This window comes from Pinus tabuliformis, chromosome 3_1 (genome assembly GCF_031772625.1).
Source record: "Pinus tabuliformis cultivar Carrire ecotype Pingquan chromosome 3_1, CPIR1, whole genome shotgun sequence".
NCBI classification, from domain to species: domain Eukaryota; kingdom Viridiplantae; phylum Streptophyta; class Pinopsida; order Pinales; family Pinaceae; genus Pinus; species Pinus tabuliformis.
In genome coordinates, this window is record NC_142301.1 from 964,600,487 (window position 1) to 964,614,359 (window position 13,873).

Below are 13,873 nucleotides of genomic sequence, written 5' to 3' on the forward strand. Positions count from 1 at the left end.
GCCTCAAACTACGTGCACTCCCTCTTCTACCTAGGCGCACTGATGAACTGTGTTTAAATAAAACGTTGGTGGGCGGATTACATGACGAATCCATTTGGTGCAATGGAAAAGTTAGGAAAATGGTTGAGGATGGGTTGGGGGATCAAATCCCACCCCTCCTTTTTATATGATATAATGGTTATTTATGTTGTAACTGCGGCGGGTCCGCCTGTTTTGGCCGCCCGCTCCCAAAACTTCCACTGTCTATGTAATGAGGTGGAGGGGCAGTGAGGTTGACAGCCTACGCCCCACCATATTTATGTTATATTTTTTAAGTGGATAAGATTGGGGTGGTGGGGTTGGTGGCCCACCACCCTTTTTTTAATATTTTTTTTTATCATTATTAAAACAACCTGCCCTTTTTGAAAATTCAGATTTTTTACCGAAGGATTCCTTTTAACCAGGTGAAAATTTCACCCAGAATCTAGCTGGAGTTGGCCAGATTCCTTCCACTGGAAAAGTCCAAATTGTGTCTTTGTTAGTCCTGACTAGTCAGTAAAAGTCAACCGAAATTTAACTGCCTCTATCACCTTCATCGATAGATGGATTGGAGTGTCATTCACATCATTGGAATTAGGGTGACGAGAACTTCAATCTCATGTCAAGTTAATCATCTTTCTGCCACGTTGAATTTTGAGCCCTTTCCATGCCACTAGTGTCTAGAGATCCACCTGGATCAATCCTCGCCAGTGAGGAGCTTTTGGACCACCAAAAGCTTTATCAGTCAATCGGCAAGTGAGGGAATTGTTCCCTCACTCTTTATTTTTCCAAACATTTTGCCTTGCTAGGGTGCATCCCCCAGAAACGAACTTGAAGGTATTCCACATCTCCCTGTCGTGAAGTCCTGGTTCTTCTATGAAGGATGATGTCCTTAGGTAACTCATCGAGATACTCTGGTATAAAGTCATCAACTGTAGGAACTATGCCCGCCTCTTTGATGTCCATAATCAATGGTGGCTCATACAACTATAATTTTTCCACATTCACTACGGAGTACATTTGCATATATATCAACAAATTGAGATGGAATGCATTGTTTCCAATCTTCTCCAAGATGGTGAATGGACCACACCGGATTGGTCACAACTTGTTCCCTTCTCCCTTCATCCTATCCTTGCTAATATGGAACCACACTTTCTTGCCCACTTGAAATTGATGGTCGACACAGTGTTTTTCATGTCAAGCCTTGTACCAAGCTTGATTTCTCCAGCTGCTCCTGTACTGCTTGGCGAATCAACTAGATTCATTGGATGAACCATTGTGCTTTGTCCCTGTCATCACACCCACTAGAGTCATCTTCCCTTCCAAAGACCATATCAAAAGGATCTTTTGGTAGGTAGCTAAAACATGTCTCAAATGCTGAATGATGTGTAGATGAGTGCACTACTGGGTCATAGGAATGTTGCACATATGGAAGATGCTCATCCCACAACTTAGGATGTTTCCCACAATAGCCTTGCAACAAGTGTACCACGATGCAGTTGACAACCTCTGTCTGTTCGTCAGTCTGTGGATGAAATGGCGTGCTTCTTTTCAATTTGGTGTCCATCATCTTCCACAAACTGGTCCAAAAATCTCCAAGAAAGTGAGATTCTCGATCTGACATAATCGATAAGGGAAACCCAAAATGGACCCAAACATGCTGAAGGAAAAGATAATCAGTCTTCTTTGCAGCGATCTGCTTTTCACAAAGCATTAAAATACACATCTTACTAAAATGATCAACGATGACATACAAATAGTCGTGACTTTTCCTAAACAAAGGCAAACCTCCTACAAAATCCATCAACACACTCTCCCATGGATGAATCAGAATAGGGAGTGGTGAGTAGAGCCTGAGTTTTCCATTAGAGGGATTTGAAACAGAACATAGTGTGTCAAAATGTTCTTCATATGAGCAAAAAAACAAAATCTTTGTACATGACACAAAGTTTTTTCAACACCAAAATGACTAGACATAAGGGAGGTGTGGGCCTCCTCGATTACAGGTACCCTTTCTCATGTGGGTATGCACAATTTTCCAAGGTGATACAATAGTTTCCCGTGCAAGTGATAGTTGTCCACCTGTGAACCATGGGTTAGTTTTCCATAAATCTCCTTAAATTCATCATCATTAACATATTGTTCAGCATAACTTTCAAAAGATAATGAAGCATTATGCAAAATAGCAGAAGTAGAAATAGGAGGGCGAGGTAGCATATCAAACACTTTCTTTCTAGTGCCCTTATTATACTTTATTACCATATGAAACTTCTGAAGAAAACCCATCCACCTGAAATGACGAGATTGCTGCAACTTGTTTTGTGACTGAAGATACTACGAGGGCTGATGATCCGTATGGATGATGGTCTCCTTGCCTATTAGGTAGTGTTTCCACTTTTTCACACTCTGGACCAAGGCATATAACTCCTTGTCATAAGTGGGATAGTTTATCATAGCTTGAGAGAAATTCTCTGAATGGTAACATATCAGCTTCTTTTGCTACATCAATACAACTCCCATGGCATATCTGTTGGTGTCTGTCTCAATCTTGAATGGCTGTTGGAGATCTGGTAAGGCCAAGACTAGTGCAATGCTAATCTTTTCTTTTAATGTTTTGAAGGACCTCTGCTACTTTCCTCCCCATTCAAATACTTGATTTACACTTGTGAATGCATGTAAAGGTGCTGCAATAATAGAGAAATTGGCAATAAATCTCCTCCAATACTATATTGCACCCAAAAATATGCGAACCTCAGTTACACTAGTAGGCTTAGGCCAATTTACAATTGCTTCAACCTTAGAAGGATCAATTTATAGCTGACCATGACCAACAATATGACCTAGGTAAACCAAAGAGGTTTTCCCAAACTCACACTTTCACAATTTTACATAGAGTTTTTCTTTTTTCAATACATCAAGCACTTTCTTCACATGGCATACATGTTCATTCCAACATTTACTAAAGATAAGAATATCATCTAGATATACAAGAACAAATTCATCAGTGAAATGCCTAAAGAGATCATTCATGATCCTCATGAATGTGGCTGGAGTGTTGCAAAGTCCGAATGGCATGACCATCCATTTGAACAACCCCTGTTTGGTCTTGAAGGTGATTTTCCATGCATCCTTCTCTATAATTTGGACCTGATGATAACCACTATGCAAATCCATGGTGAAATATATAACATTCTTTAACTGATCTAATAAGTCATCAATGCGGGGAAGAGGGTAATGATTTTTCACCATGATTTTGTTTAGTGCTTGATAATCCACGCACATCCTCCATGTGCCATCTTTCTTTGGCACTAAGACAATTAGTGAGCCACATGGAGAAGTGATCGTTCAAATGACCCCTTCGTTCAATAGTTCCTTCACCTGCTTTTTGATATCCTCCATCTCAATGGTTGACATCCTATACATTCCAATATTTGATAAAGGAGCGTCATGCTGCAAATGGATCTCATGTTGGATTTCCCTCTTCGGAGGTAATTCCATTCGTTCCTAAAACATCTCATCATAGTTAGAAATTCATTCACATAATTCCTTTTTATGCACATGATCAAAACCAAGGAAAGCATAGGATAATTATTCATTTTTCCCCCTTATAACCATAAGCATGCAACCCTTACTGGAATTCACCAACTTCTTCATTTGTCCTACACTTACAAGGTTGGCATTGATTTTAGTTTGATGAGCCCTTACAATATATTCTACCCCATATTTTGTGATTTGGTATTTGTTTTCATGATGGAAGAAGATTTCCTTTCTATCATATATATATGGACTCCCTAACACCATGCCGCAGATATCCAATGGTATCACAGCAAGTTTTACCTCATCCACTAACTTAGAAGCGAACATAAATTTAACCTTGCACTGCTTAGTTACATTCAATATTTCTTTATCATGTATCCATCCAAGTGGGTAATGTTTTGGATGTGGTTTGGTTTCCATGCCTGTCTTCTTTACCAAGTACTCTGAAATTAAGTTTGCTTGGGATCCGGTATCATATATAGTTTCCACTTTTGCGTGATTTATGATAACTCTAATATGAAATCGCTCAATTCTCTTTTGTTCATTAGGAAGAGACTCATCTATTGAACTAGTGCCTTCATGTGATTTAGAATTAACATGAGGTGTAAGAGTACCTTTTGTTCCTATTGTTGTGCCCAATGCTTCATCTCCAGAATCAGATCCAAGGTCTTGCTTCATAGTTGCCACTGTGTTTTGCTTTCCTTTTCCTCCATACTTCTTTGGTCTCTTTTGATGGGACCAGCCCACAACACGCTGTACCAACCTTAATAATGTCCACCTGGTGTTAATTAATGACAAATGTTTGGCTTACGATTAGTTGCTAATCACACTTTAATTAGGCAACTATTGATTACAATGATTTATGAGTAATGATATCACTAATCAGTGTTAGGGAAGATATTTAGGTTGGAACTTTATTGTTGTTTTTAATGTTTTGGTACACCAAGAGGACAAGTGTCCAGACCTTGGGCTTCTGTTCCGTGTTTGGCTAAACCCTTGGGGCTAGGTTCTCCCAGTCATTTTCCACTTGCATTGTTGTTTTGTGAGCTCTGCAACTCAGTAAGGGTATGGTTCTGTTCGGCAACTATCTCTGTCTATGTTAACTATGGATTTCGTTGGTAAGTTTCAGCTGTACATTGATATTTCTTTTCCATTGGTTCATGCCCTTGCTAGCTTGATTCCACTAATCTCTGGTCGAACTGTGCGAGGTTTTCTTATGTTTTTGGGTGCTCGTTGTTACTGCTTCTTTCTGGTTGCTCTCTGGCCCTTGACTTTACATTACAGTTCCGTTGCCACTTGCTTGCTTACATTATTTGTTAATGGGTATGCATTTGCTTGTGCTCAGGACGCAGCCTCAACGGGACCCTTCCATCCGTGACTGCTTCTTCTGGCAAGGTAAGTTATCTTTCTCTGCTACAAGTTATGTTTTCAACTTTTCTTTGTGCTAACAGACTCGGCTCCTTGCTAGCAGGGTTCTGATTTAGTAATGGCTGTGTTCAATGGTAGCTTTTCTCATTCAGTTATGCCGTTGAAAAGGTGAGTTCTTCTACAAGCCCATTTTCTTTTTATTAATTTCCACAGTTGCTATTCAGTTCTCAAACCCTCATACTAACACCTGGTCTTGTTTCTCTTGCAGGTTCTTGGTCTCCAGTGAGCATAACCCTCGACCCGTTCTTCGGATAGACCTGGTAGGATCTTTCCTTGTTGACTTTGTCTGTCGAAGGGTTTCTGCTTGTGTTATTGTCTTGCTCGGCCTGTTCATTTGCAATGCATTTGATTTGTAAACAAATCCAGTTTCTTGGTCCGTTGGTTGTATAGTGTGGCTTCGGCCGTAGGCTGTATAGAACTTTGTTAAGGGTTTGAAACCCTAACCCTCGTCCTATGCTCTGTTTCTGAAGAGGGTTTCCACGCCCTCGTAACTGTTGGCTGTAGACTTGTATTCATGGGTTTGATGCCACAATGTGGACTGTAATAATATTTGTGAAATATTAATGAAAAAAATTTGGTGTATTCGTATACAGAGTTACCTCTTGTTTATGCTCGATGTTGGAACTGTATTGTTGGTAATGCTTTACTGTAGGTTCACGGCTCTGTAGCTTCTTTAGCGTGCACAGGTCTATGTGCTTGTCTTCAATTCATATGTATGTTTCTCGACTTTACTTATGCTTCTACTTGACTCTGTATTTTGGAATGCGCTTCTGTTCAGGAAGGAATTTGACAATCTATATGTTTTTACATTGCATGAAAAATAATGGATTATAGGAGATAAAGTATCAATTCAGACGAATTCATGAAAAATAGAATGTGAAGAAAAATGTCTCTGTTTATATTATTATTCTCTATTTCGTAAAGAACAAACCCCATCCATGTTGTGTACAATTGTTTATAATTCCTTGCAATACAGTTAGCAAACTGTTATGCAGTTATTAACTATCTTGCTATTTGATCTTTTCATTCTGTTACATACAATGACAATATTTTCTTTCCAGTTATTTTGTTATTTTTTTATCTAAAGTAAACAACTAGAAAATTAAATTTCACAAAAGACCAGACAACCAAGTGTCTGCAACTGTTTCTACCTAACTGTACTGTCCCTAACTATATTATCCTTAACTATTTTTTAATAGACAAAAACCAAAACATAAACAGACTACTAATGCTATCTTTAATTAACAAACACAAAAGAAATTCTAATTGTTGATGACCTCTCCTCCTCGGCTGAGACTAACACCCAGTCATGGTGCCCCTAGCTGGATGCTCCTACATCAGGCTCCCAGGGTAAGAAAAATTCATGACTCTAGTCCATGAGCTTCTCGACCGAATGACCCGTCTACTCTATCTGCCTGGCATCAAGCCACGAACTATCCTCAATAGGACGGTTCTTCCACTTGACCAGGTATTGTAGATACTCCTTCCACCGAGTTCGCTTAGCCACCTGAGTGTCGAGGATCCTCTCGATCTCTGGAGGCTGAACATAAGGCATTTGTCTCATCCAAGTCTCACTTCCATCTTGGGTGTCTCGTGTAAGCCATGTGGTACTGTCTTCCTCTGAACCAGCAGTGTATGGAAATAGGTCTGCTACATTAAAGATGGGCGAAATGCCTATCCCTGGTGGCAGTTGTATTTCATAGGCATTCGCTGAAAATTTCTGGAGAACTTTGCAGGGACCTATCTTCTTATACTTCAGCTTGTTGTATGCACCTCTAGGAAAGCGTTCCTTGCACAGATGCACGAGGACTTCATCTCCCACATTAAACTGCACTTCCCTCCATTTCAAATCTACTTGTTGTTTATATTTTTGGCTGCTATCCTACAATTTAATTTTCACCTACTCATGCAAATCTTTCATTGCGTTAGCGAAATCTTCCCCATCTGCACTTTGCCTCTCCTGTTGTCCTAGATCTCGTAATCCATGCACTTCGAGAGCGTGCATTCCATACAAGATCTAAAAGGGACTGCAACCCATGCTGCGATTGGGTGAGTCGTTATAAGTGAACTCTGCCTGGGCAAGTACTCGATCCCACATCTGTGAATTCTCACCAATCAAGCTCCATAGCAGGTTCCCCAAACTTCTGTTAACCACCAATGTTTGCCCGTCGGTCTGCAGGTGATGATGTTGGAAATAATACTGAGAGGGGGGGTGAATTAGTATTATCAAGTCAAATATTCCTTTTTCGAAATCAAATGATATACGCTACTTTAGTTAATTAAACCCGCGTATATACACAATTATGCAGAAGGAAACCCGCGTATATAATGCAAACTTTTAATTTACTTTATCTTTCTGATGTTGATTGTTAATCTGTGATTCAAAAGCAAATAACCAGTAACCAGAAACAGTAAAACAGAGCAGAAAGACAATCACACACAAGAACACAAGATATAAGGTGGAAACCAATTGAGGGTGAAAACCACCTGCTGCAATTCGTCTCTATCTTCTCTTTAATTAGAAACTTCTTTTTACAATTGTACTGGTGCAGTCCTTTTCCATCTTCTCATTTTCCATCTTCTCCTGGAAGGAAGCTACAACCCCCTGAGCTCTTGCACTAGTCAAGATACTAGTATGTAGGTGCTGGCCTACAGAAGGCTGCAACCTTCTCTTTCTTTCAAGGACCACGTTTCATAAATTTTCAGATTGGAACCTCAAACAACATCAATCGAACATCAAGAATTTGTGCATCACCCAATCACCTTTTCACCAATCAAAACTAAATCGAAATAAACACTTCTCTGACGATTGTACCTAGATCACACTAACAGTAACCACACACCAAATCTTAACCCAGAACACTGCAACAACAAACAAAAGCAGCAAGATCACAACTCAAAATATATACGCTACTTTAACAGCTTGAAACCTGTGTGCATACGCTTCTGCATATGGAACAACCTGCGTATACGCTGTTTTAATTCACTAAACTAGCATGTATATTCACCTTCGCTTCACTGAACCTGCGTACATATCTACAAAAGATAATTCACTCTTTCAAATATTCAGGCACTAATTAACCCAGATTATCAAATTTATAGATCAAGCATGCGCCATTTATAACAGATCAAAATCATGCAAAGATATTATCATTCAAGCCAAAAGATTATGACCCATCAATAGAACTTATCCTTATTTGCGCTAAGGTTCCTCCTCCATTCAGATCCAGATCTGCACCATGACCTTAATCACCAATATTTCAGATCTAGCACCTTATCAGATATTCAATAATAATTCAGATGATATCTTTGCCACATGATCTCCTTCCTCTTTTATAGTTTTAGGTCTTCCACAATACCACGGTCCAAAACCATAATAAACCAATACCATGGACCCAATACTTGGGATCAACACTTCTGATGAGGTACCATGGTCCAAAACCATACGTCCAAATACCAAGGACTAACTACCACGGACCAAAGGTAAGTTCTCCAACATATATGCGCTTTTCTTTGCATGAAAGTGCGTGTATACGCATACGCGTCTTTGAAACGTCTAACCCACGTGTATACGCGTCTTCATCTAGATTAACCTGCGTTTATGTCTTTTCTTTCATTCTGAAAGCCTAAACTAAGATCTGTTACCAAAGAGAGTTGCCATCAAGGACAACACCTGTGCCATAATTCCAACAATCTCCCCCTTTGGACTTGATGGAAACCCAAAATCCTCAAAGTCATTCTCCCCCTTTGACATCAAGGGCAAAGGGTTGTGCTCCCCCTGAGTACAGGCTGAAATTTCTACCCTGCTGTGTTGACCATGCTCCCCCTAACTGTAGGCAAGATCTGCAAAAGATGCTCTTCAAGAAGAACCATGACTTATACATCATAAAAGACCTTCCTATCACCAAAAGACTCAATACATACATCCATCACCCAACCAAGTGGGGATCATCAACCCAGCCAAGTGGGGATACATCAGAAATTTACATATGACAACCAAGATCATTACATGTTCATCCTAGGCATAGTGGGGAAACCAAAATAGGCCGTTACATGACCTTGACACCATAAAACAGATACATGACATAGAGACGAAATACTTATGAAAGACACCAATAACTGATAGCAGCAACAACTGTCAATCACCATTCAGATCAGCAACCAATATTTCCTTCTGTTCTCCCTCTACCTTTGTTCCACCTGAACTCAACAACAGCTTAGAACCACAAGCTTCTAAGATAATGCCAACAATGCATCATTAGAAGTTTATCTGCTCCCCCTGAACCTGTGCCGGATGGTCTCTGTCAGACCCATATCAGAATATCTTCAACCAGAGCCTGTCCCTACTAATATCCATCAAACCTCCATATACACGACTGTCTCTACACAAACCGGCGTATGTACGCGGATCCTCCTCAGGCAACTCGCGTACACCCATTTTTCTCTGAAATAGACAAGATTTAACAGCAAGATGATGCATCAACTACCCCCAGCTTCTGTCTGAGGTATTCAAAAGTTTCCCTGGGCAGTGGTTTAGTGAGAATATCAGCAACTTGTTCCTTAGAAGGAACATACTCCAATTTGACGTTTTGTTCCAACACTTGTTCCCAGAGAAAGTGATACTTGATCAGTATGTGCTTGGTATTTTAATGCATGACTGGGTTCTTTGAAATGTTGATTGCACTTGTATTATCACATAAGATGGAGATAGGTGGTGTACAAGTCATTTGAAAATCCTACAAGGTCTGCATCATCCAAAGGAGTTGAGTGCAACAAGATGCGGCAACCACATATTCCACTTTAGCTGTAGATAAAGCAATCGAACTCTGTTTCTTGCTGAACCAAGATACCAATCTGTAACCCATAAAGAAGGCTCCACCTCTTGTGCTCTTCCTGTCATCCACGCTTCCAACCCAATCTGCACCTATATAAGCATGAAGAGTGAGATCTGTATCTCTAGGATACCATAAGCCATAGTTTTGAGTTCCTTGAAGATACTTGAAAATTCTCTTCACTGCTTGAAGATGAGTTTCCTTTGGATTTGCTTGAAATCTTCCAACTATTCCCACTGCATGCATGATGTCTGGTCGGGTACCTGTCAAATAAAGTAGACTTCCAATCATATATCTATAGGTTGGTTGATGTACTGCTACTGATTCATCATTTACACTGAGACTGCATCCTGTAACCATAGGGGTACATACTGGTTTCGAATCTTCCATGCCATACTTCTTCAGAATCTGCTTGAGGTACTTGGTTTGAGACAAGAAGATACCGCCCTCATTTTGTTGGATTTGCAATCCAAGAAAGTATGTTAGTTCTCCAAGCAAATACATTTCAAATTCTTTCTGCATCACCAAGGCAAAGCTTTGACTCATAGCTTCTTCATTGCAGCCAAAGATAATATCATCTACATACACAACAAGTATTAGCAATTTGTCATTTTCAATTTTTATATAAAGATTTCTATCTGCTGATCCTTTTGAAAAACCTTGTTGATGAAGGTATTTGTCCAAGCGGTAGTACCAAGCCATTGGAGCCTGTTTAAGACCATAGAGAGCCTTTTTCAGTCTGCATACAAGATTTGTATCATTCCCAAGAATGAAACCATCTGGCTGCTCAATGTATACTTCTTCTTCTAAATCTCCATTCAGAAAGGCTGATTTCATGTACATTTGAAATACTTTGAACTTCTGAAAGCTTGAGAGAGTAAGGAACATTTGGATGGCCTCAAGTCTTACAACAGGAGAAAAAGTTTCTTCAAAGTCTACTCCTTCTTGTTGAGCATATCCTTTACAAACAAGTCTGGCCTTGTTTCTAATTACTTCCCCATTTTCATTCAACTTATTTTTGAACACCCATTTTGTCCCTATGACATTCTTATATTTTGGTCTAGGGACCAACTCCCAAGTGTTATTCTTTTCATTCTCAAGTTCTTCATCCATTGCCTTGACCCAACATTCATCTTTGCATGCCTCTCTTACATTTTGTGGTTCAATGGAGGAGAGTAATGCCAACTAGCTTGAAGCTTCTGCAATTGTTCTTCGTGTTTGTACGCCAGCCTCTTTCTGCCCCAAGATTTGAGATTCTGGATGATTCTTCTGAACATACCTGGATGGAGTCTTCTCTTCAATCCTTATCTGCTCCTTTGGTGCCTCTTGAGGTTCTTCTTCATCATCAGTCTGATTTGGAGAGTAGTCTTCATCCTCTTCGATATCTTCATGACTTACTTGCCTAGGAATGTATCCTTTTTCATCAACCACTACATCAATGTTGTCAACAATTCTTCCAAGTCTTTTATTGTAACACTTATATGCTTTGCTGTGGGGAGAATAACCAAGGAGAATGCCTTCATCTGCTCTAGGTTCAAGTTTGCCAAGCTATTCATCATTATTCTTAATATAGCATTTGCTTCCAAAAATTTTGAAATGCTTTACCGAAGGAGTCTCACCATACCAGAGCTCATGAGGAGTTTGAGTGTTGTTCACTCAGACATTTGTTTTGTTGAGAATAACAACCGCAGCAAATGCAGCTTCACCCCAGAAGGTTGTGAGAGTTCCAAACTCATCAAGCATAGCACGAGCCATTTGTTGGACCATTCTGTTCATCCTTTCCACCACTCCATTTTGCTGAGGAGTCCTAGCTGTAGAGAATTCCCTTCTTATTCCATGTTCTTCACAGAAATCGAAAAATTCATTTGAGGTAAATTCTCCACCTCTGTCAGACCTGAGGCACTTAATTTTGTGATCTGATTCGTTTTCAGCCAAGGATTTGAAAGATTTGAATTTTTCGAATGCTTCGTCCTTGTGTTTCATAAGTCCAAACCAAACTATCCTGGAAAAGTTGTCAATGAATAATATAAAGTATTCTTCTCCTCGAGGTGACCTTGTCCTAAATGGACCACATACATCTGTATGGACTAGCTCAAGAGGCCTGCTAGCTGATCCTTCCTTCTCAGGGAAGTTAGTTCTGGTTTGCTTACCAAACTGACATGATTTGCATATTGTGCTGTCTGGAATTTTGATATCTGGAAGACCACGAACTGCCTGGTATTTGCATGCTTTCCTTATTTGTGAAAAGCTTAGATGCCCTAACCTCCGGTGCCATAACCAATGTTCATCATCCTTGCTCAAATAGCATTGTTGTTGTCCTTCTTCAAATATGTATAAATTATTTCGAGTTCGTCTACCTTTGATCACTGTTTTTCCTGTATCAAGATCACGAACACTACATCCATTTGATCGAAATATTACCTCAGTTCCTTGATCGCACATCTAACTGACACTCAGTAGATTATGCTTCAGGCCATCAACATACAAAACATTTCCAGCTTTGACCTTTTCTTTCAACTGAGCAATGCCTTTTCCTTTTATGGCTGCAGGGGTATCATTTCCAAAAGATACTTTCTTTCCCTTTTCTAAAGCAGCATATGATTCAAGTTTTTCTTTATCACCTGTCATATGCTTCGAACATCCACTGTCGAAGTACCATAGATTTTCCTGTCCTTCTGCATAAAAAGCTATTCCACATCTTTCTGTTTGTGGTTCCTTTATTCTCCATGTTCTGGTGCTTGAGGCTTGTTCCTTTGTTTGCCGAAACCTGCTTCTGCATTCAGAATCTTCATGACCGAAGTTATTACAAATAGAACATTCAATTTCATTTTCAAGTGCCGAAAAGTTGTTATAGGTCCTTTTCATAATCCCAGTCATACTTCTTTGTTTTTGAGCTTCTCTAGTCATGATTGTCTTATAGGCAACACATTGAGCTGCTTTGTGACCAAAGTTATGGCAAGAGAAACATTGATCATTGAAGAAACTTCTGCGGTTATCAAATCTACTGGCCAAATGATTGTAATTTCTGTTGTCATCCATTCTTGAAGCAAATTGAGAAGTTTTTACCTGTGGCTGGTTGTAGCTTTTGTTCACCCTTAAGATGCATTCCCCCTGGTTTACCTGGTAGTCTTTGTTTGTTCTTGATGTAATTCACCCCTACTTTACCTGGTGATCTCCGTTGGGCTTTTGCTCATTCCTCCTTGCTGCATCAAGATAACTCTTTGAGGTGGATGCTTGAGATGTTTCTCCATTATAACCCAGACCTGTCTTGATTAGTGGAGAACGCTGTACATTGATAATCTCATCCAGAGTTTCATATCCTTTAACAAATTTAAGATTAAGAGCCTTTTTTTTCTTAATTTCTTTTCTAAGGCCAACAATTTCACATTCTAACTTCTCAAGAAATTTTTCTTTTTCATCAAGTTGAAATTGCAGAGTATCAATGATCATATTATTTTCTTCTAAACATGTCTTGAGTCTATAAATCTCTTCATAAAAGCTATCCACATCTATAGCATCCATGTAATCATCATCTTCAAAAGCCATTAAAAGTTTATAGTCATTACGACGTTCATCTTCATCACTATTTGATAGTCCATCACTGTCTTCATGAGTGTAATAGCTTTTCTTATTTGCATTCTGTTTCTTGTTCCATCTAACAGGTTCCTTTCCCTTGTCAATATTATCCTTATGAGGAAATTTGGCAGCATAATGACCTACTCTTCCACAAGCAAAGCATTTGAAAGGTAACTTACCTCTGAATCTTCCAGTACCTCGTTGAAGATTTCTGACAAAATTTGATTCTTCTTCTTCTTCTGACACGTGTCCTGACTCATAGTACTCTCCTTTTCCTGAAGCCTTGAAGGCAGCTTCTCTCCTATCTGATGGACCCCCTTTCCTCATTTCATAAGCAGTTAGAATTCCGTGCAGCTATGACATTTTAAGGTTTTGTAGATTCTCCTTTTCTTCTATTGCAGAAAATTTAGATTCAAACCTAGTTGACAAAGACCTTAGAACTTTTTCAACCACAACAGCCTCTTTTATTTCTTCACCCA